At 37.7% G+C, this 23,657-nt stretch overlaps 1 long non-coding RNA gene across 2 annotated transcripts; it reads right to left on the reverse strand.

The window, feature by feature from the left end:
* Nucleotides 1-222: 222 nt before the first annotated feature.
* Nucleotides 223-22,100, reverse strand: LOC308071752. Of its 2 annotated transcripts, none has more exons than XR_013931302.1 (2): nt 14,437-22,100; nt 223-10,252 (listed from the first exon to the last, which is right to left on the reverse strand). It is a non-coding gene; the product is annotated as an uncharacterized lncRNA (long non-coding RNA). The 2 variants fall into 2 exon arrangements; XR_013931303.1 differs by having other exon boundaries at nt 223-11,316.
* Between the last annotated feature and the right edge of the window lie 1,557 nt (nt 22,101-23,657).

The raw sequence follows: 23,657 nt of genomic DNA on the forward strand, positions 1-23,657 counted from the left end.
TTGTGTAACGTTTATCTTGAAAAGAAGAGTTTTAAGCTTGTCTAAGCAAAAAGACTTTTCAAGAGGGGGAATGGCTGGTTCACGCTTGAGACGGCTGTCTGTTAAATGTTATATTAATGATAAGATCTTAAAAGAGCCAGTCGGGGGTGAGCAATCTTTTTCTTTCTTTTTTTACACTATCTTTGCTGAAGTTTCTTTTCCGCTTATAGTGAAGAGGAACAGTTTTCTTTTACTTACTTTTTTTTTTTTTTATCAACGACTTCAACCACAGGGTCAGCTTTCATTTGGGTGAGTCAGAAACATATTTATCTCTGAAGTTCTCTTTCTGTGCCTTGGAGAAGTGTTTCTCCTCATCTCAGAAGAAAGAGACATATTTTAAATAATAGCAGTGCCAAAAAGAAAAGAAAAGGTAACAATAGCTGTTTGTTTTACCTGCTATATAGTAGGCCTGATTTATATGTTGCTGGTACATACATGATTTTAAGAGACTTCCTTACTTTCTCCATGGCAATATTTATAGTTTATTTATAGAAAGAGATCTGTACTCCAGATTTTGTTTTAAGCTCTGCTCAGCTCAGACAGTTGTTACAGTAGATAGACTTGACCTAGTACTCACCCTGTTTAAGATGTGTTTTATATTTGTGGGCATGCCAGAGTTGCAGGAAGCACTCAAGCCTTAATCTGGACCACTTGTTGGGTAGTGAAAGGAAAAAAACATTTTTGGGAGCAATCCTCTTGAAAAACCATACATGGGTTTTATGGAGAGCTCAGCAGACCTGCAAATGCTGCAGGCAGCTCTGAAATCCCCAGTTTAAGATGGGCCAATGAGGCTTTATTGTGGATGCCCCAAGGGAAAAGCCAAATGCAGTGCTTATCACAATGTGAATGCATATCAAGAAGAAACTGAAATTTTGCATGGTTTGATCTGCACATCCTTTTCCTGCCTCCTTCTGCTGTTTCAGTAGAAACAACCGCTTAAAAGCCTGAAAACCCCAGAAGCATGTTGGTTCTCAGACTCTAACAGGTACCTCCACAGTTTTCAAGACTCCAAATTCTTTTGTCCTCGTAGCTTATGCCCTTAGGCAGGGGTACATGCCACTAGTGCATCTGCCTATCTGTTCAGAGGGCTGTGCGTAGTTTGGAGCAAGCATATGCTGTTCTTGGCTATAGTTCTTTGTGAGTACTAGACACCCTGACAAGGGTCTTGTAATATTATTGGTTTCTGTGGTCTTCTGTTGTTGCACCCATAGTAACTGGACTGAAAGTGTATCTGGTGTTGCCACTGCCAGGCTCTCTTATATAGGATCTTGCATGGTGTATATGGTAGTCTGGGGAGAAACTTGTAACATTCTGAATCTCAGAGCAAGCAGTATTTGCTTCATCTTTCCTTAGTATTTGAACTATGATTTTTTTCTCCAGTCTATAGTCTATTAGTATGGCTAAACTTGAAAGAATGAATTTCAAGTTGTGTGCTGTACAAAAGAGTGTTGTGAGCTTTAATTTACTTATTTTAATCAAATACACAATTTGAATGATGAGGGTCTTGGAGCAGATGGGGAATATAAGCAGAGGTCTGTAATGTCCATGTGCAGTTGCTCTTCGAATCTTGTACAATCAAAACAGCAATACAGAATGCTACCTGGGAAGAGCTCACCATTCAGAACAGAGATAACATTTTCCTATTCCCTTACTTGGCTACCGATCAAAAGATGCAATCACTATAAGCAGACTACAATATATTTAGCAGTAATGAGATTGTACTTATGCTATGCAATTGGGTGTGTCATTCCAGTAATTATTTTCTCTATAGTTCCTTTTTAAGACCCTGGAGACTTTTGTTACCTTAATTTTGTTCAGACCAAATGATGATGTGATTATTTCCTGCACTTTGAATTTTTTGCCTAATTTATTGAGTGAGAAACCAAATTCCGGGGCTGTAGATCATTCCAATTTCAAATGAAGTCAACTCCAGCTGTGGGTGCTCAACATCACTGAGAGTTAGCCACATGGATTTTACAGTACATTCATGACAAGGGTCTAGTAAGTACCCTGCTAGTTCTGCAAACACAAACAAGAAGATTGTATATGTAGTTTCAGATTACTCCAACCTACCTGACACACAACAAAGCAATTCAGATGTGGCAGATTGGAGAACTCGGTATTATTGTTACATTGTGTTCAGTCTGGAAGTGGAACTTGCTTTTTCTGCTATTTATCCAATTGCATCTAGGTAGATCAGGGAATTAGAAAGTTATCCTAGTAATTCTTGGAGGGAACCCTTTGTTTTCTATATTGCAAATCCAAGTTGCAGTGTTGCAATTACTACATTTCTGCAAGGTATATTCACTCCAATGCCATTATGATATTCCTTTTCACTGGACAATCCTTTCGGAAAATGAACCTATGGGGAGGAATTAGGTTGCAAAAAAGAAGGGAGCAGTGGGCATCTCACTCGCATGCAACCACAGGGAAAAGCTATTGTATATGCAGGCCTATTATTTTGTGCAAGCAGAAATGATATATGGGGCCTGCCTTACTGGTGTATCTAAAGTGTACAAGTTCTGTACGAGTTTTTTCTTTAAAGAATTCATAATTTTTTACTTGTCAAGTTGGATATAATATATATTCTCTACAGCAATGGAGCACAATTGAACTAGAATTCCTTTCTAGTAGGAAGTTGATACCCAAATGATTCTATGATAGCTTGATTTAAGTAGGTCCACTTCTGAATGACTTGGGGTTGAATTGATTTACTGAGGTGATCAATCATTTATATCACTTGGAAAAAAACCCATATGCCTATAGCTATATATCCTTAAAAAATCATATTAAAATGGTGGCCACAGTGCATTTTGGCTTGTAACAGAAATACTACTGTTTAAATTTTTTTTAAACTATACTAGCACGGACATTAATGGCTAAATACAGAAGGACAGATATTCAGCAGATGCAAACTACTGTAATTTATTTCCATTGAATGGTTGCAATTTACACCAATTCAGAGAATAACTCTAATGGACCATTTCTGCCTTCACACTGAATGTTGCCTGAGTAAACAATTAGTTTTACTAATTTAATGGAAACTCTTTGCATGTTTTCCCATGTACACTAATGTTAGTTTCAAGATAAGAAAAGCACACAATGCTGGCACAAAGAACATTATCCAGGCTGAATTCAAAGGGTGATGGTAGTAGCTGCTACTTGTGGAACTCCTAACTCTCCTTGGATGGAAAATTTGGGCAAAGGGACAGGAAATTCCACAGTACTGACAAAGAAAAAATAAAAAACCCAAAAAGACTATGATGCTAACAAGTACAGCTTCACCTTGCAATAGCACTGTTTTTTACTGTCTGTGCTGAGAGTGGTTCCACCTCTGACTTGTGAGGTGTTGAAAAGGATGTTGACCCAATTGCCACTACCTTGTACTCCAGTGTAAGTAAACTTGTAAACTTGCCAGTGATTTTGTATTTCTGAAAGCTTCATATAAGCCAGCCGCTTTCTCTCAGACCCTGTCACTCCATGACTTCTGCAGAAGATCCATTTCCCTGCTCTCTTGGAGTGCTGGCTTTCAAACTTCATGCATGTGAACAGAGTATGGGAAGAAACAGGGTTCATTTAGAAGTGGAAGGACTAGCGTGATTAAATAATAACCTGTGTATCGTGCAATGTCCAGTGCAACGGATGGGGAGAAAAAGACTAAAGATTTGAGAATTAATTCTTTTATCCTTTTCTCTTGGGATTTTTTTCTATCCTCTCAGATAGGATCTGGACTATTTAGCTGATGTCTCTTTTGTGCTCCCATTTGACCATCCCATGTTGCAATTTGCTTACAGAAGCACATAGCCCTGAACAAAGAACACATGCTTAGAAAGTAATACTTTTCTTCATAGCTGTCTTTGGATAATGTTTAATGGATTAATGGGTTAAAGAAAGGGATGGAAGAAGTAGAAATAGTTTATCTTTCAATATTTTGTTTAAGAAACCCTTAACACATGTACACATCCTATTCTTATCAACCTGGGAAAACAAATAGAAAGTTAATGAAGCAAACCACTCAGACTAACACGGAGATCACTAAAAAATTACATACATGAATATACAGGCTTCCTATTTCTTCTTCTAACAATGCTCCCCTCACCTTGACCTGAGAGCAAATCCAGTGTAATGAATCATTAATGCTAATATTGAACATTATGAAAGGTTAAACAGAGACTTGAACAGCAATCTTGTCAGACTATCTTCTTTCCTTAGCTATAGCATACATACCATGATGCATTCCTCAACTGTTGTTAATTTAAAGGGTTTGAGGCTGAAAAAGAGGAGAATCTGGGAATGTCATGCTGGTCCATGTGGGTTAACTTAGTCTGAGGTATCTGTGTTTTCAGTTTGAGGAGTCAAAGTGACTTGGTAGAAGACTCTCATTTGCTTTTTTCTGTCTACTATTTGTTTTTAATCCGAAAGTCAAGAGTACCAAGATTTAACATTAGAATTCTTTTTTTATTTGCAGTATTATGAAAAATAATTCATACCTTACATCGTAAAACACATGAGTTTTTAGATGACTGTGGAGAGAAAATATTTTCTCTTTTGGAGATTGTATAGTGTAAGAACACTGTAATTTGTATTTCACTAGGAATGTTAAATTGTGCTAAGAAATCATGCAGATTTCAGATTTGCCATGTGCTGGAGGAAAATATCTGTATCCAGACAGTGAAGATTTTAGAAAGATTATATTGACTTTTGCTTTTGTAATAGAAACCTTAGGCCTATATTATTATCTATTCAACTGTCTAGGCTCATTATCTGCAAGCTTTTAACATATGTTCTTAACTATGTTTTCAGGAATCTGTGTAAGTATCTTTTTTTTGGTAATATGTTTTTTCTTATTCCTTTGTCCATTTGGGAGCTACACAATTCTGACTGAACATCATTGTAGAGAAAAAATATCCCACTGCTCAAAATTTTTTTACTTTGCAAAGTTCTGTTTTCATTTAGATGCATAGTCAAAATTCCATGCTTGATCAGGCTAGTGGTATAGTTAGCCCAGTATCCTGTCCTTAAGAAAAGCTAGTAACAGATGCTGCATAGGAGGGGGAAAGGAATGCTTCAGTTAGTAACCCAGGGGTAACCTGCCTGTGGGGAAAGATTTCTTCCCAAGTCGTAACAGTTTGAGACTGAGTTATGCCCTGAAGAATCAAGTTTTATATCCCTTCAAAACCTGCAGTTTTAAAAAATAGCTATCATAATTTCACAAAACTTTTTGTGAAGTATCTATTTCTTCATGGAGTCACAGTTGGTATGGTGACCATGAGTTCAATAAGCCAATTATGCTCAGTTATGAAATACATTTCCTCTCTGTCACTTTTATGTTTGATACATTTCAATTTAATTAAATGATCAAAATTTAAAGTATATTTTTTCCATCTTGAAAAATAAATCCTTCATTGTAACTTTTCAGAAAATAGTCCATCTAGTTCTTTATTTTCCATTTGGAATAATTCTGAGTTTTTAAAATGCTGAGAGATTGTTTAAGCAACCATCTCACTTACCTGCTGCAAAACCAGTATTTTAAAGACACAATTTTCTGTGAAAAAAACTAGTTCAACATGTAATTCTATTCTGTCTTTGATGGATCATTTGCTGAGACACAATGAATTCTGCTGAATCTGATAACTTTATTTCTCATGAAGTCATCATAGTAAAATAATGAGTTACTGTATCATCATTTTTGCTTTGTTTCTCATTGCTTGCCTTTTTCACTTGAAAAAAGTCCTTGAGTTCTTGATTAGTCTTCTTGGCTTAAAGTACTTGTCTTTTGCCAGGTTGAAAGAAAAAAATTATTCAGATGTTTTACTTTTGATTCACCATCACTCTGAAATAATGAATGGTATCCTTTTTTATAATGACCCAAAACATCAAGGGTGACTTCCTACTCACTATGAAAAGACATAGGTCCAGCTTTTTCATTGGGATAAAAAACTTGTTAATAAAATCAGAACAGTGGTTCAGATATGTTAGCCTGTTAGACCTCCGACAGGAAAGTCATAGATCTTAAGAAGAAGAAGAAAGAGATGGAGAAACAGAGATTCATGGGAGAGAGAAAAAAAAAAGGGGGGGGGGGGGGGGGGAGATATGTGATTTTAGATGGCATCAAACAAAAGAGAATAATTTTACTGTCGGTTCTCTCCCACCAAATTTGCCTCTGCCCAGTTCAATGCTGGTACCAGTGCTCAGGTCAGAGTTTTATTAAAATGCAATAAAGTGACAATATTTCTGAAAACCTGGAACCATCCTGGAACTACTTGAAGAATTCTTAAAGGGACTGATCCAAAACCCTCAAAAGTAATTAGGGTCTTTTCAATTGATTTCAAGAGGCTTTTAATTATGCCATAATCCTGCATTATCGAAACAAATCTGAACTGGTTATTGCCAAAGTATTTGAGGGGAAGCCACTACTACCGTTACTAGCAGAAGTTATCATTAATAGAAACAAAATACCACATTGCATTCACTGACACAGTAACAATACCTCTCTGTCTGATAACTTTATGCAATGAAAACCATCACAAACTTGAGATTTTTGAAATGTTTGAAGAGTTAAAATTCATCAGAAGTTTTAAACCTGTTGTATTAAACCCCGTTGTATCAGAAAGGGCTTGTATTTACTTCTCAACCAGTATATTTTAAAAGTACTTACACTTTTTCAAATGTTATTTCACGTCCTACTCCCAGTGATGACCTCTACTATCTGTGCTGGACTTAGGTATTATTTTTTACTGAAATGAGATCTCTTTAATCAGCTTTAAAAACATTGTGAACTGAAACTGCTCTTATTTAAAAGTTTAACTTTACTTTCATCAATTTATAATCAGAGTTCCTCTGGTATGTTGGTTCCTGACAAACAAGGATAAAAGTCTTGTGCCCCCATTGCTAATGAGATGATAAAACAGCAGGGATCAAGTTTTTAATTACTACAGGCTATGCACTGGAGAGGTACCAATGATATTTTCTATTGCATGTCTAAGTTGTAACTTCAGGCTTATGACAGTCATGCTGTGTTCCTCTGCCTTTGATGATCACTCATCTTTGTCTCCTGAGAACATACAAAAATTTCTGAGCCTGGATCCTGGGGGGCTTGCAATTACTGCTGTAACCTGGCACAGGTTCCAGTGTAGTACCGTTGCTGCTCAGTGAGGATCTGATATCTGAATGGAGGATAGGACATGCAAAACATCTCTCAACTTTTCTTCTCAGACAATCTGGATTCACAATCTAGTTGTGAATTATGCTTTTAATTTATCTGGAGAGTCATTTAATATTGTTTCATTTTTTCCTATTAGGAGCACAATCGATTGCATATCTACCTTCTCATACATAAAAAATCACAGCCACAGGCACGCAGCAATACACATTTTTGGCACTAGGGGACTCACATCTTGGAAAATTGACATATTTTTGGCATATTTTTTGAAACTCATCGTTCCTACCTACGTGTATAAGCTTGTTGAGAGAGTTTTGTTTCTTTGGATAAAATTAATACCGATGCAAGAGGTTAAAATGCATTTTCTAGTAATAAATAGTTCCATTATTAGAAAGAGAGAGCTGAAAGTGAAAGTGATGATTTTGCAGACATATCCTTCCCTTCCCATTTTACAGCTCTCTACCATACTGATGAATTTACATATATTTGGCCATTACTCTGGTTATTCAAATGCTTCTTCTTCCCATTGCTCTATACCACTGTCTTAGATCAGAGTATTTCCTTTTGCTGCAATGCAAGGCAAACGAAAGAAGAGCCACCAGTTGTGCTAACACAGACAAAGCACAGAGGAGATGAGAATGAGGATGTTTGTGGGTTACATGGAAAGTCACCTCTCTCAGTTTCCTCAGGACTGGATCACTGCTTAGATCACCGGAAACTTGTGGGGAGGAAAAAATCAGAGGAAAAACACTGGAAGTATCTTCTCAGAGAGCTTCTATAAGTTTTTTTTCTAAATACAAGGTTTATCTTCTCATGAAAGAATTTGTTAAGTCTGAATATGAACCCATGAGATTCTTCCCATCAAGAAGAGGCTGTCTCCATACAGGCCATGTACCCAGCCAAATTTGCTCGAACCCACAGTTGCTTTTTTCTGCCGCAGCTGCACAGCTCTGCCACTATTCCACATAATCCTACAGACATTATTTCCTTTAAATTTCTTTATGCTGAGAGAGAAGTCTGTGAGGAAATTATTTTATCTGTGTTTTGTGTTGCTTTTTCTGTTTAATCTCCACTTGATGTGATAGGTATATGTCAGACTTTTTTCCAACCAAAATGAAGCTGCTATTCCTTTCCACAGATCTTTTAGTTTACACTGCCTCTCTGCAGCTAAAACTTAACATATGAGGGAGTTCTCCATCTGGGGAAGGAGTTAAGAACACAGAAATAGTGACATCTCCAGCATGAAGTGGAGCCAGCAAGGGGGAGAAGATGAGTCTGGATTCAGGAGCAGAAGGTCCTCCTTGACTGCTGGAATACAAAAAAATAAGACAGTACTTTTCCTTTGTCTAAACTTGAAGATTTTACAATAGCATCATTTGTGTATGGGAAAAATACCAGAGGATGTGCCTGTGTGCAGAGACATTGAAAAATACTGTATGAAAGCAAATTTTAACTAATAAATTCACTTCAGCAAGAATTGTGAGTTTTGATCTGGCTTGGATTCTCCAGGGACTGCATGTCAGACAAATGCTACAGAAATCAAGATGACCCACTTCTCTCTAGCTTGAGGATAAAACCCCACTGCTTTGGTAGCCCCATCCAAACTGGCTGTAAATAATAATTCTTAAGAAAATCAGGGTGGTAACATTAACTTCAAAAAGTACTTCACAAATTTGAAAACTTCTATTAAATGACTGACCATAATTAATGCACTTGGCTGTAGAATTCAATTACATTTTAAAAGCAAATCATGAAGGAGTCTTCATACTTGTTTTCTTTTACAACTGATATGACAGATCAAAAATGTTAATGCTACATATACTGTACTGACTAGAAACCAAATGTAGCTTAAATGCACTGATTTATTTTACAAAAGTAGGACATCCAAGTAATAGACTATGTTTCTGTAGAGGCGATCAATGGCACTTAAGAACTACACATCTTATATCAACTCAAACTAATGCACAAACATAATCAAAAGGCATTTAATATGCTACACAATAGAACTTGAAATGAACTTGACCATAAAATGTGTATAATCTAAGCTGCAGAAATCACTCTATTTCAATGATCTGTTCCCTAAAAAGAAAATGCAAAGTGTTTAAAAGACTTAGCAAAATGTTTGCATAGATTTAATAAATCATCATGGGTATCAATTATATCTTGAAAATAGTGTACAGCTCTTATATCATCAAGGACTGGTTTTAATTACAGCTGCAGTGTAACTAACATTTTCTTAATTTTAATGAGTGTTGTTCTATTATAGGATTAACTTGTACTGAAGCTGAAGAAGACAAAAGAATTTCGAATTAGAAGAAGTCCAAAGACATTTGAGAGGTACACAGAACAGCCGATTGTTTTGAAATACGTTGGATTTTGGCCCAAGTGCTGTTCTACTTTCTCACTCAGTGAGACATCTCATGGGAGTATGGCAAACAAGATTTGGCCTTTTTTCCAGAATTGTAAAAAGTTAATATTGCAAATACAAGTGCGAAGCTGTAGTAAATTCCTGTCTGTGTAAGAGAATTTTGCATTACTAAAATGAGCATATTACATCATTATAATCCTTAATACATACATCAGTAACACTAACTCTTTTTAAGTTCCTGTGCTTAGTTGTAGATCGTGCTTCATTGACATACTGTATCTATATTATAGAGTATGTACCGTTGTATAGCACCAATACAGCAGCAAAATTTCATCAGCTAGGCAAGGTATTACGTGAATTATTGTATAAAGGTCAAAGAACCACTTGGAAGACTCCTGAATCAGAAAAAAAAAAACCCAAATCAGTGAGTTTGCGTTTATCATCAGCATTTCAAAGCATTTTAGAATTTTATTATTAAAGAATGATAGAACCTAGTTTACCACGGACAAGTGTAGAAGCCAGTGGTTTGATAGACGACAACAGTCTGTTTTGTGGACACTCTAGTTTTTGTTCCTCTCCTTGCCTGGCTTACCTGAAGGGTGGTCATGGTCAACTACTTGCTATTTAAGTTCAGGATTTTCTGATTTTTGGTCCATTCTTAGGCTACTGGTCATGAATGAGGTCTAGTGTGGGACATAAAGAAGAGTGACTTTATGATCCACAAACAATGTATAGGAAGCAGCTGTTTTTGTGTAAACAATGTGAAGTGTTAGTACAGAGATTAGAAGTTGTCATTCAGCCTTGAAAACAGGCTCTTGAATACAGGAGCAGAAGGAACATTATATTTCTGTTATGTTAAAATTATGCCACAATTAATTTAAAGTAAGAATTGCAAACCAAATATTCACGTTTTCAGAAGAGTAATCATAGTTCTTGAGGCTACTGCCATACCTCAGGCCTATGATTTCTGTATGCTAACGATAGAAATGTTTGCATCTGGCATCTCATTTTAATTCAGCAAATTTCTTTCCTCTGACTTTTTCATTAGAAGAGCTGTAGTGTGTATCAAGAACATTATTTTCATTATACAAATGGAAAACTAGATAATAGGTGATTTTTATGTCAAAAGGTTGTATTGCTTTTCTCCTACTGCTGGGTGGCCTTAATATTTAAGTCATAAATGGGCAAATGTCAAAGCAGGTCTCCTGCTGTGCCTGACTCCCTCTAATAACTGGGTGCTGTTTTATTCTTCTGTGGCTTCGTAGTGAGTACAGCTGTCAGCTGGCATAACTGGTAATGAAAGGACCACACTTCTTATAGCCAGATAACTCCCTTCAACATTGATAGCGTATTTACAGCCATCAGATTTGCAGTATCAGGTTCCTGACTATAGCTGTGCACAGCAAAATAATATCTGAACCTATGTCACTGCACTGTTAAAAGCATGTATTTAACATAAAAAATTTATATTCATACAAAATAAGGGAGGATCAGACCTTCCGTCCAGCTGTGAGTGTGGTTTCAGAAGAACCAAACAGCCTCACTGCCCAGCTGGGAACTCTCCCTTCCCTGGAATTACCACATGGTGTAACACTGCTGTACTGGCCCCAATTCCCTTCCCTCTCACCTAAGTCCTGGAGAACACAAGAAAAGGAGAAAGAAGCTCGGTGGAGACTACTCACCATGGTCTCCAGCCACTACAGTAGATGTCTGGAGCCGTAAACCACTAGCATAATTTAGCAGTCTGCTAAAAAGCAAGTTAAAAAAAGGCATCTGTAAAGTTGTTGGGAGCATATCCACATGTAGACAGAGGGCTCTGATTCATATTTGCCTAATTAAAGATACAACAGCCATTTATGGTTGCTTGTATTTGCTGTCTTGCTGCTATTTGGAAGATGGTTTACCATCCTACCATCCTTTTTCAGGCTCTCTCTATAGACTCCTGTGATACTTTGAAGGGCAAAAAACGTCTGTTGGGTCTAATAACTATTAATGGAGAACTGTCCCATCCTGACATACCTCTTCTTTGAAGGCTGCAAGTAGCAACGCCAGTTCAGAGCCCACTAGAAAAGCTTGCTATGCCAATGTTATTTCCAAGGGATCTTGTGGGAATGAGTGTTTGTGGACAGAGCTGTGCCATTGTGTGGGCTACACTAGCAGCTGACTGGCTCAAGGTGACCCTTCACAAGTTGTATTGCAAGGACACAGGTCTGTTCCCCCGGTACAAGCAGACATGGGGTGGCACAACGTGATGATTATTCTAGACATCTCTTGTAGCCTGAGCCCATTTGGACAGCAGCAAGAAGAAAACATACATGTAGGAGTTGCTGTTCCCTCTGACACTAGTGGGAGATTTCCTCCACACTGTGAAAGCCTTGGGTGAAATGCGGTAAGGGTAGGTTCTCAGAAACAGCCCTCCTCAGGAGGCAGTCCTGAAAAGGAAGAAGTTATAACTTCTTGCTTCTCCAGCCAAAAGGTACGGTTTAATGCTGCAGGATTATTAGCTCTTTGTGTACTTAACAAAACATGTCAGTAATGATCTGTACAAAAACTCTTCTGTGGCGGCCGTCAGACTTGTTAAAAGCTGCAGCTGAGCAACTAGTCAGGACATGTGGTTTTCTTGGGGAGAGGATTGTTATGAGGAATGTTGTGTTACTTTATTCCAGACAAACAAATTAGCTCCTTGCTATTCTATATTCTAGCAATTACTTCCTACTGAAAAGGCAACCTCCTTCAGCATGGACTTATGAGAACAAGGCAAAAATAGCTCATTCAAAGCTAGTAGTGTTCAGGAAGAACATTTAGAAAACACTGAATCCTAACATGTCAGTCCCTAACCTTTATTAAAGGAAACTTTCTCTGGTGTAAGTGGCACCTTCTTTTCTGGGCAGAATCTATTAAGGGCAGTCCCATATTGCCAGAAGAAAGGTAAGACCTCAGAATTTGGATGGAGAATTAATTTGCCACAGCATGCTACTGCACACAGAAATTTTAAGAAAAAGTTTACTGAGAAGAAAGACAACCAATAATATATCAGTAAATATCATGGTTTTACTAGCAGTCACATATTGACCCTGATTAAGACATTAATCCACTGTAGCAGTTATTTTAATAGGAAAAATCCAGAGTGAAAAAAAAGGGAAAATAGAGCAAAAACCATAAGGTATTATTCTGCTTTCTAAACACTGGCTAGCCATTCACCCAACTTTTTGCTAGACAAGAAAGTTCTAGTGGTGGCTATTTGTGAGATACTTAATGCAGTGAGACTTTTTTTTTTTCATTATTTTTGCCCAGGAGACAAATGTGTAACCATATGATTTTTACCCCTGCTATGTTAGAAATGCATTTATATTTTTTTAAGCGCACCCGATTAAAGAGGGCACATCTGTTTTAAGTCTTTCTTTATGAAAATTACTGAGCTTCCTCTGAAAGCTTATCTTTTAATTTCAAAATTCTTTGTAGCAATAACTTAGATAATAACCAACCATATTTCTGTCTTCTTTAGGAAAGAGAGAGAGAGAGAGAAAGAAAGAAAGAACCATTTTGAGCTTTGAACTCCCCCTCCCTCCCCTCTTTGGGTCTCCTTTGAAAAGGCCCCCCTCATTTGCGTTTAAAATGGATGTTTCATACTGGTTGATTAGTGTTAGTATGGGATACCAGCCGCTCTGAGCCCAAGGCTCAGCTTGAGATCTGCGGATTATTCATCAACTTCCCCGGCAGGGGGGACCGCTCCTCACTTTCACTGCACAGCCAGCAAAGTGCTCAGCTTTGCTTTTTAAGATTTTTTTTCTCTTTTCACAAAGTTGGGTTTTTTTCCCCCCTTATTCCCCATGAAGGGGTTACTTGAGTGTACATAACACCAGATCACTTTTAATACCAAACCTCCCCCTCCCCGACCAGTTTTCTTGGTCTCAGTAGCACATAATGGATCGGGACGTATTTACCATATGTCTGTCTGGTTACAACCATTGTTTAAAGCAAAGATAATTTAAATACGTAAATTGAGACTCGGAGAGGCACTCGATTTTATCACTATATTATGGCCATATTATTGCATGTCTTTTCTTTTTCCTTAGGTCTGAGTGATGTTTTGTTTATTACATGCTAAGTTAGAAAAGCTTCAGAGGATGTATGTTAGGATGTGTCTGTATTAACAATATTTCAGTAACATTTATCATCACTGCTGCAGCATTTTGGATACCAAGCCTAATCCAGCTCTGAACAGGCTTTTACAAAATTGTTCTTTGACATTAACTACCTGTGTATGTTTGCAATATTTGTTATTACTAATCATACATATTGAGATAATGCTTCAGAACCAATGAAAAGGATTTCTTGTGCAGAACAAAAATAAATAGCAATTTTGTGTGCCTGAAATCTAGCCCACTCTTGTGTCATCTGATCTCACAAAAGATAAGTTCCCTACAAACCTGGGATCTCTTAGTCCCATGAGCCATTATGGATACGGGAATATAATTGCAACATGGAGAGTTTTTTCAGACATTACCGCGCAGACATATTTTCCTTTGCTCCTTTGTCTCCAGCTGCCTAAAGGCATTCATCCTTCCTTGAACATAGTGACTACACACAAAATGATAATGTCTACAAAGAGGCAGAATCACTTTCTTTTAACTTTAGCCATCTAAAACAGGCATGAACCTTGATGATTAGTTTAGAAGAATCTATTGCTAATGGAAAGAAACCAGCACCTGCAGAATGTGACCATCCTATCAATACTTATGATGGAAAAGAATATCCTCTAGATATAGCATATACTGTCCCCACTAGTATATGCCACAGATAACTAGTTCAGATCAAACTCCTAACTTTAAAGTAGCAGAGACTGCATGAGATGATTCATACTTACTAAGACACAGGATGATTTGGTACAATGCTCACAGTCATTGATTCTTATTAAAATTAACAGCTACCATGAGCCAAATTTCCTCTTTTGTTTCCTACTGTCATCCCTGAAAGCCCTGAAAAAAAAAGATTTATCTTATTTGGTACTTTTAGTGAATGACATTTCTCCTTCAAGACATCTTTAATCTGCTTACAAGGTTAGTAGGAGTAAGAGACACAGCACAGCACTATGCAGAATTTGAAAACAAGAACTTCTTTACACCCACATGGCATCCACAGTTCCCCCTTCTATGTGTATATAAACTAATGATACATTTTCTCTCTTCATTATCTTATTTTCTGGTTTTGCCAAGGGAGGTTTACATTGGATGTTAGGAAAATGTTTTCACAGAAAGGGTTGTCGAGCACTGGCACAGGCTGCCCGGGGAGGTGGTGGAACCACCGTCCCTGGAGGTTTTTTAAAAGTGCATGGATGTGGTGCTCAGGCACATGGTTTAGCGGTGGGCTTGGCAGTGCTGGGTTAATGGTTGGACTTGGTCTCAAAGGTCTTTTCCAGCCTAAATGGTTCTATGATTCTATACATCCTGACTGAACTCTCTCACCATGAAACCACTGCCTGTAAAAGATGTGCTGTATGTGATATAAATACAAATGGCCACAAACACTGCGCATTGTGCCAAGCTCAGGGCTATTGATACATATCTGGCACGCCTCTCTGTGGATTGGCACTTTGGTACTCTCTCTAGCCTTGGACTACAGGAGGGCTCAGACAGGAGTTGTACCCAGCTGCTCAACCACCCATGTCCAGAAGACAGAACTGTAAGGATCTGGAAACTAAGTAGTCAAAAAATTATTTTAGACCTATCCAGGTTTAGACATATGCTAAAGAAATTATGCAGACTGCAGTTAAGGATTTAGGTGCCTGAATCTCTCTAAAAGTTGTTTGGGGCACAGGAATATTTCTTTTGATGGCCCTTAATTGCTTGCTTACTTCTCTCAATTTTGCATCTGCTGCATCCATGACCACAGAAGCATTGGAGTGGCGTTCAGAATTGCCTTATGTGAATTCTGCCTCTTTCTTCTTTTTCCCAGGAGGAAACCATGTAATAACTACAGAAATTTAAATACATACATAGATATATATGCATATATGCATATGTATATGGACCAGTGAAACTAGTAACCAAGATGTTTGACTCCTGCAGCCAGGAGATGGGTGTTTTCATCACAGACATCAAAAGAAATATATGAAGGAGGTGGGCATGACAATGAAGCTGATAAGTCAAAGGATATTGCAAAAGATGTTGCAAGAGATGGAAAGACATATTTTACATACCATGCTGCATTACAAATGATGCAGTCCACATAAAATACACTACAGAGAACTCAGAGAATATACTATGTGGCTAGATTTCGTAGGGCCAGTTCAGCAGGATAGTGTAAATTGGCACAGCTCCACTGACTTGAGTTGATTTGGGCAAATAAATTGAAGCAAAAGAGACACCAAAAGAAAACATAATGAGCCCTCAGTCTTTTTATTCAGTTGTGTCTAGAGGCATGGTGATACTTTAGAAGTATTGCTTACAAAGCAGTAGTGACAGTGGTAAAGCCATTTGTATTAGACTTATTTAACACTTACCTGCCCAACTCAATTCAAGTCATTGAAGCCATGTACATAAGTACAACATCTGCTTAATGGGATAAATATATTATAATATTAAATGTATTTGATAGTACATCTACATTTGATACATGTGAGAACAATGCAATGGGTAGCAACATGGATCAAAATTCAGTCCAGAACAGATTTTAAATACAACTGAGTTATTAGAACTTCAAATTACTATTACTGAGATCAGGATCTTTAGTCCCATACTGATCACCATGCTTTCTCATGAAAGTTCATGTGGAAATCCATTCAGCAAGATCATTTGTAACATGGTCCATCAGGCATTTGAAATTTTAAAAAGTTAAACAAAACAGAATTTTATAAAGTCATTATCTGCAAATATTCCAAGGGAAGTGAGTGGAATAGTGGCAAATGTTTTACATGTAGGTAGATACAAACTTTGTGTAATATAACGTGTGAGAATGATTTAAACTCAATAGGAAAATTAATTATTGGGGGTTTAAAATTGTAAAGCACCATTTGGGCTTTAAAGAATCTTCAAAATAAAGAAAATAATTCAGGTATTTATTGTTTTGCTTCAATTTACATTGGTGCTATAAATAGCTGACAAGAAATGATGACAAATAAGCTATTGTAACCCTTTGGGAGTTTATTAGGTCATTTGTGAGAGTGTTGAATAGAGTCATTTGTTGCCCTCAGGTGTTTGAGAGTCTCTTTACCCTTGGGAAAGGAATTTAACAAAGGAGTGTATTTCAAAGAAGGCACTCTGTGTTTTCCACCCTTTTTCTGAAGTGTTTTCAAACACACTCCAAGCTAAAAATTCTCTGAAGTGAGAAAAGGAGGTATATATCAGATGACCCCTGAAGCAGCTGACAATCCCAGGGAGCAGAAGATAGGGTCAGATTCTAGATGCTTGAATCCCAAATACATTTTCACCATAGGAGGCCCTGATTTATTTTTGCCCCACCCACTGGGTGCAAACTTTGAAATGCACAATACAAAAGCACTGGACTAATGCCCTACTTGCCTTTTTTTTTTTCCCCTGATATGTGATATGTCTTATTTTTTTGGTCTGCTTCCAAAAACATTGGGCAGGTCCTTTGTTACAAAAAGACATTGCATCTGTCTTAAGCTATGCATCTTTTTTATTAAATAAAGGATTAGCCTTTCTTTAGGCTATAATAAAACAGATCGTCAGGCAATATCAATATAGCAATTGTAATGAATCTGCTAAACAGCTTTAAAGAAAAAAACAAACTACAGTTTTAATTACCTAGGTAGCATCCAGGTAGTTAGCTGTTCCAAAAGCAATGGTCCATACAATCCCTCCACTGGATATAAGGGTAAAAAGGAGGCCAAGGGGAAAGGAAAAATGGAAGTGACTCTCTGTATTTATTTTTTTTTTACTTCCTTGAACAGTAGCAATGACATTTAGCTCATAATTCCTGTCTCAAATGCACAGAGTAAGCAGATTTAGCATCACCCATCTTGTTTTTAGTTCAGGAGGTGCTATCAAGTGAATTCACTAGCTCATTATTTCTTCTTTATTAAGATACTTAGAGATGAAAATCTGTGGAAATTAAAAGGTTAATAGTTAAAATGATGAAATAACATAGTCTAACTGAATAGAGCAAATCTGCAGTATGGAAGTACTGAATGCAACAACAGCAGTTAATGGAGACCAGGTAATAAACAAGTCTGTTGTGTTATCTTTCCTTGAAGGCTGTTGCTGATGGGTCCAAGGCAAGATCAATCATCTTTGTTTCAGGAAGAGCATCCTTCCTGTATAGATTTTGCTTAAAATAACTTTTATTTGTAGCATTGTTACCGAAATCTCGGAATGAAGAACTTATCAACACCAATGTGATGTAGATAAGCAGACATTTCTTTATTAACGGCCGGGTGCATGAGTGAGTCCTCTCACGATCAACGTGCACCAAGTTTCAAAATCATACACCATATATAGAACTTATTCATGCATATTCATTAAGTATTCATGCATAATCATAGCGTTTCCCGAAAATCATTAACATACTCTCCTCCCATATCTGATTCTGTGCAGTAAAGGTTAGAAAGGTCCAGAAATGGGTCTGGGGTACGATTTGGGTAGGTGGTATATGAGTCGGTGGTCGCGATCTCCCCCTGCCGGAATTACCTTTTACTAAAGGTCACGGTTTCTTGGCAGGTAACTACAAGTTGTTCCAGTTGACTCTCCCCAGTTCCCATTAATTCTATATTCTGACATTTCAATACACTTTCTACATACAGAAGACTAGTCAAATACAAATAAATCTGTAAAATCCCAAATTTGTTACCTAAGTTTTAAACAATGATTCTAGCCCATTCCTCTGGCCTTGGTACAGGGCAGTACAAAGGATTTCGTAGCAGCTTTTGCTGTGCAACTACAAGTTTCATTAAAATATATTTCTTATTACAAATGATTTTATAAAATCTAATAAAGTCAATTAATTCTAACTTATTAGCAGATCTGTAACAGCATGTCTCAGAGAATTGAGTCAGACAGAAATAAGGAAACCAGAGGCTAAAAAAGTCATGCAAAACATTGGTTTTGATTAGGGAGCTGTCACAAGGACAGCTGTTAAAGATTAGTGTCATGGGTGTCTTTGGCTGAAATAGGGGCACATGCACTCATAAGATTCACTGACTGGGCCAGGGATATGTAACATGATACAAAGTAGAATTCAGCATTAATTTTTCTTCGTTACTCATAAAGGATAAATCTTAAGAACTAATTTTGTGGTTCATGTCAAATTAACACTGGTCAATTGTCCAGCATCACTGCTCTATCCTTAGCTTTCTGTTTGCCACTAGCACTACAGAAAAACTACAGATTCAGAGATTTTTGTATTTTGGTATTAGGACCTATTTGTATTTCTTGCTCTGTACAACCAGATGTTCTGTTTGTCACGTCAAGACAACATTGTGTCCTTCTAAAAAAAAATCTTTAAAAATGTACTTAATGACTTCTAAGAGCTGGAAATTAGTGCTTTTTAGCTTACTGGGAGGCTGGAAGATTTTGCTGTGTTTTTATAGTGTCTGCCAGTCTCCTATCCATACTACAATGTCAGGCAGGACTTAACTGTATGTTTGAGAATGAGAAAAACAGAACAAAGCAATGTGAAAGAGAACCTGTTTTCAAAACATTTTTCTGTGTTCTGGATGGGGGTTTGTTTCCTTTGACAGAAGTCTGAATGTAGTGGGCATTTCTGACCTACATTTTTGTGAGCAGACTATTGCCTGTTTGTGTGTACATAACACATAGCAAAACACTGTTCTCACTGCGTGCTGGCAGGCAGGGATTTGTACATTCCCAACACCGTTCAGACCTGGTTACAGAGGTTCTCAGATCATCTCAGAGATGGTCCTGCAGATCTGGTTGCTGTACATTTCTTCTGTCACTGAAAAGACCACATACTTTATAGCCACAACAAGTAGCTTATATAACAAAATGTTACAAACTTTACACCCAAGTTTAGCAACTAGGGTCTCAACCTAATAATGATGCGCGGCTATTGGCCAGAGTTCCCCTGCATAGTAGGTGGAACTGAAGAGTCCCACCTATCCAGCCTAACATCTGCCTGCTGGACTTGAATCCCCCTGTCCTCTTCTTTGCTTTTAAAAGGATGCAGGCTTGATTCAGCAAGGAAAGTTCTGCAGAGTAATAGTTCCCCCATGCCATTACCTGAAGTGCATGCGCTAGCACATGCCACAGAGGAGGTACAGTCCTGTTTTCCACCACTCAAAATTTATTTCCTGGCCTTATTCAGGGTTTCAAGAGTGTACTGTCATCCACTTAGGCTCCACTTGAACCCCCTCTCAAGTGAATGGCCTCCAGCTCTTGTCTTCAAATAGCGATGCCCATCCTTTTTGATCATACAAGTCATGTACATTTTTCAAAGGCAGAGCTGGTGCTTATGGCCCCTCTTCTCTCTTGCTTTCTCACTTCTTGACTGGATTCACTGTGCATTCAGTTCACAGGTAATTCGTGCAAATAAGCCATTGAATGCTCTGAAGATGTTCAAGATGAAGAAGGGCTGAGATTAGGCTGCCTACTATGGGAGTAAGTCATGTAGCCCACCCATCTTTTGCTTAGGCTGAATTCAAGAGCAGACAGAAATTAGCTTGTCAGTAGGTGAATGTTCTGACTGCAACTGCTGCTTGCTCCTGACTGCCACTCATTCCTGGGTACTATCTCTCTTACATGCCTTTCAGGACCTTGCCTGTATTGTCATGGATGTAATCTACAAAGAGGATGCATCTGTCTTGGAGAGAGTTGTTTTCTCCTAAGCTGCCTCTTTGGTGCAAAGAACCTGATTAGTTTTGTCAGGACAGTTTTATGCTGGGATAGTACAAAAGGGTAACTTGGAATGCCTGAGGAAATCTATAATCAAAAAGTTCAGTGCATATGAAATTAAGCACCTTCAAGAACAGGCAGCATCTAAGCAGGAGAGTCCAGTATCAGTTTGCTATTCCAGTTCTATATTGTACACTTTAAGCACACAAAGCCTGTTCCTCCATGTGCCTCAATGGGAAGTTCATTATGTAGAGCAATTTAGGTAATTAAAATCCATATGTTTATTTCTGGAGTGCTTAGAATAAATTAGCAGCTCTGCAGGAACTTGCCACTGTCCCACTAGATGAAGTCCTGCCTGCTATTGGTTACTAAAGTGACACAACTTTTAAGGTAGGGAAATTTGAAATTAGTTGCTCGTACGAACTACAGTAAAAGTAGTTCAGTTGTGGGAGTTGATTCCGATCACAGTCCACATCATAACTCCTGCTAGTTCCCCTGGTACTGCTCTCCTTGACATCTGTGTCAGCAACTCAAGCACACAGATGGAAGACTGAACTACTATGAAAACCGGACTAGTCATCTAGTAAGCAGTAAGTATTCATATCCTGAATTGAAATGCATCTTTGGTGTCTGAGGTTACATCCATACTTTGCAAACACCTAAAAAAAAGCCATTCCAATCTTTTCTCATTCTCCTAATCACCACTACCTTCCCAACACAACCACTACCAAGGAAATCAGATGCCATTCCTCTAGAGGGATCAGCACACCAGGGCAGCCTGTTTTCATACCTTGTGCTCTCAGGTCCTTAACAGCTCAGGTTTAGCATACTGCCTCACTCATGTGCCCCGAGAGGAAGGTCTAGGCTGAAACATTTCATAATGGAACAATGCACTCATTTTTCTCTCTCATGCAATCTTTGTATCACTTTATTATGTGGTGCTCATCTTTATTTAACTTTACATGTGGAAGAAATATCTTCCCATAGCGACAAATGTGCATCCTTAAAATACGTAGCAGTAGAGATTTATCCCTATTAACTTTAACTTACTAGGAGTAACTTACTAAGTTAACTTACTAAGGAGTAGCCACACCGGCCTCTGCCTCTGTATCAGTGACACCAGTACACAAATTCAGTGCTGTGGTCATGCATAAATACTGTGCTGCAAGTCCACTCATTCTCATGCACAGCGCTGACAAAGGTTTCAATGAAAGTTATTAACTTTAACTTACTGTATTATATATTAGATCACTGTGATTAATTCTGAACGAGAGCTGCTAAATTAAGATTTAAGGAAAAGGTTTTAAATTGAGATTAAGCCTTCATTATTGTGCTGTTCAATAATTTAAAATGACAGCCTTAAATACGGAGCAATGCATTTCATTTCTAAGGTACTTATCTAGACTGCTTGTGGAGTGAAGTTAAGCGCTAGGACACCACTGAAATATTCATGCAGTTGTAGAGAGGGAGCAATACAAGATGACAAAAGTGACTTTGGGTCTTGACATTCAAATATAAGAGGAAAAGATAATAAACTTGTTAACGTCTTTGATTTAATCTAGCAAAGTTTCTGAAAACTATGAATCCTTGAAGAAAGTCTACAACTGCTGGCCAGGATCTTAAAGCATCTATGTATGTGGAATCCCACAGAACTCAGGATGGTTAAATAACGGCTTAAATGTCCATTCACGTTTTGATATCATCACAACACTGAATTCACAAGGACCTACATGTCTTTGCTTATGGAAACTGCAGGTAATAATACTTCTGCCCATGCTTCCTGTTTGTGCAAGTGCTACATAAAGTACACTTTCTAAACCTGCTATATGAAGGACCCAAGAGGGCCAGGTTTTCAACAGTGCAGCAGTCAGTCTTAAGAATTGTATTTTATCTGGATCACTTACATGAATGAAGCAGTAGACTATGAAGAAACACTGCCACTTGTGGAAAGTAGCATATGTTTAAATGCAACACCCTTTGAAAAAGGTCAGGGAGCACAAATGTTCATATTTTATTTTATTTGTAAATACAATAAAGACAGTTGCCTTCATGCAATAAAATGTTCAGATCAAATACACTGCAATGGAAGCAGAATATAAGGTGTGTGGTTTGGTTGATGCAGCTATCCAGGTGGAGAAGACATGTAGAAACGTGTTTGCTACTTAGTTGTGCTCTTCCACTCCTTTCAGCCCTGCGGATCAGACTTTGTATTTGTAGGGAGCCAGGAGCAAAGTGCTTTTTCTAATACTTAACTACAACGTTGAGGAATTGACTTTGCACTTTTTTAACTGAGGATATCACTTGTAGATTTGTGTTCTTGGTTCTCATGAGAGTATATTTGCTAGATACCAAGAATTTGACCCATTGTTCAGAATAAAATCTTGGAAGAGTGTACTGAAATGGTTAATTCACTTGCTTAGATAGTTCTCTAGACTGTAACTGTGGATTTGATACTGTGCACAAAGGAGTAGCCACACTGGCCTCTGCCTCTGTATCAGTGACAAATTCAGTGCTGTGGTCATGCATAAATGCTGTGCTGCAAGTCCACTCATTCTCATGCACAGCGCTGACAGAGGTTTCAATGAAAACATTTCAAAAATGATCTTTCAACTTAAGAAAACATACTTCAGCAATTACCATTTCCTTTACCATGAAACCAAATTCACTGTACATTACAGCTTTAAAGCTGAGATCTAAGGTTCAGATCAACTCTTTAATCCTGACTGTGGCTTCAGGTACTTCCTGATATTTATGAGAAATGCTCCAGGCCTGCAGCTGGGCTTTGAACAAAAAAATAATGAACTTCGTTGACTGTGAACAAAGTTATACACAATTTTAAAGAAAGCTAAGCTATGACATTTTTTATTCCAACACTAAATCACATAACCCAAATTCTCTGCATAATGCAGGAACATTCAGAGCAATAAAAAGACAATTAGATCAAACCGGGTTGCTAAATGAGCTGAAATCAATCTATCTAGATGTGAGAATTCTTGCCAGTCTCTCTCCTGAAATACATTCCAGCGCTTTTTGGAATAATGCAATATTTTATTATCTAATACCTGATTCAAAATACTGTTTCAGTTCTTAACATACTCCATACACCAATTCTCCATCTCCTCCTATTAATTAAAAAATGAAGATATTAAAGGATAGGATCACATCCTACAGAATTTCATATATATTTATACAATACACTTTACAAATCTAATCATACTGTTAACTTCTGGAGGCCTTGTTCCTGTCTGTTTAATGTGACCCCCTCCATTTAATATAGCTA

This window comes from Falco punctatus (assembly GCF_963210335.1).
Source record: "Falco punctatus genome assembly, chromosome: 1".
NCBI lineage: Eukaryota > Metazoa > Chordata > Aves > Falconiformes > Falconidae > Falco > Falco punctatus.